At 35.3% G+C, this 1,480-nt stretch overlaps 1 non-coding gene across 1 annotated transcript; it reads right to left on the bottom strand.

The window, feature by feature from the left end:
- Positions 1-1,136: 1,136 nt before the first annotated feature.
- On the bottom strand, positions 1,137-1,243 carry LOC131247726 (small nucleolar RNA R71). Its single transcript, XR_009171997.1, has one exon. It is a non-coding gene; the product is annotated as a small nucleolar RNA R71 (small nucleolar RNA).
- Between the last annotated feature and the right edge of the window lie 237 nt (positions 1,244-1,480).

Genomic DNA, 1,480 nt, shown 5'->3' with positions numbered 1-1,480 from the left:
TTAGAAACTATCATAACTTTTCTATTTTGTAGGATTCTGAGATAGAAACTTCTAATTTGGTAATCTCTTTCTAATTTCTTTACTTTTTTCTATTTTTAGAACTAGTGTTTTATTTTTAGAAATTATCTAATTCTAGACTTCTTTTACTTTTAAAAACTAGGTTAGTGATTTCCCTTTTGAGAAACTCTTTCTGATTTTAAAAACTAACTCATCTTTCTTTTATTTTATTTTTAAGAAACTTTTTGATTCTAGGTTTTCTTTAGAAACTTTCTTACTTTCTAATTTAGGTTTAAAACTTTCCTAATTTGTCTTTAGAAACTTTTTATTCTTCTTTTTTAGAGAATTTTCCTTTTTTAGAAACTAGTCTACTTTCTATTTTAAGTTTTAGGAACTTTCTATTTTTAGACTTTCTATTTTTAGAAACTAACTTATTTGGGTTTGTTTTGCAGTTTTTTAACTTAGGGACTCCAATTCGATAACTTCTTTCCAACCCTCTCTTTCTTTTTAGATTTTTATTTCCTCTCTTTTCTTTTTTTAAATGTAGGTTTAGAATCTGAATTGTAGGCTGCGAGTGTTTCATGCCCAAGTGGGCTCGTGACAACACTCGACATCTCTTGACTGAAGGAGGATTGGTTGAGGGGTTGACTATCCATCGCAGGACTAGACACCGCTCGAGATCTCCTGAGTTAATTGAAGTGATGGCAGAAAACCAACCTCTTCAACTCCAACCTAGGGTGAAGGACATCCAGGATGAGAATGAGGTGCATCAAGCACCCCCGCCTTGTACTTTATGAGATTATTTATAATCGGCGGGGGTGAGTACACCCTCATGCATGGTTTTTCCTGAGAATGCATGACACATGGATATCAAGCCAAGGGTGATCCAACTCCTTCCTAAATTTCATGAACTTAAGTCAGAAAATTCATATTTACATCTGAAAGAGTTTGATGAGATTATAGCTACTTTATACTTTTCTAACATGTCTGATGACATGGTCAAGTTGAAACTCTTTCCCTTTTCTTTGAAAGAGAAAGCTAAGACGTGGTTACATTCACTATGACCTCGATCTATTGGCAGATGGAATGACATGACAAGGGAGTTCATCAAGAAATTTTTTCCACACTATAAGACGAACACCCTTAGAAAGTCGATCATGAACTTCGCCCAAAGGAAAGATGAAACATTCTTCCAATGTTGGGAGCAGTTCATGGATCTTGTCAGTTCTTGCCCACAACATGGTTTTGAAACATGGCACATCACGAATTTCTTTTATGATGGACTAACATCTTCCATGTGCCAATTAGTCAAGACGATGTGTAATGGGGAGTTTATGAATAAAGGTGTCGATGAGGTGTGGGACTACTTTAATAAGCTTGCTGAGAACACACAATCATGGGACATCTCCCCTAGACCAAGTACTACGTCTAAGCCGACTCATTCCAAGGAAATGAGTGGAATGTATTTCCTAAAAGAAGATGA

The sequence above is a fragment of the Magnolia sinica genome, chromosome 5, assembly GCF_029962835.1.
Source record: "Magnolia sinica isolate HGM2019 chromosome 5, MsV1, whole genome shotgun sequence".
Lineage (NCBI taxonomy): Eukaryota > Viridiplantae > Streptophyta > Magnoliopsida > Magnoliales > Magnoliaceae > Magnolia > Magnolia sinica.
This window is presented reverse-complemented; position numbering and strand designations above follow the sequence as displayed.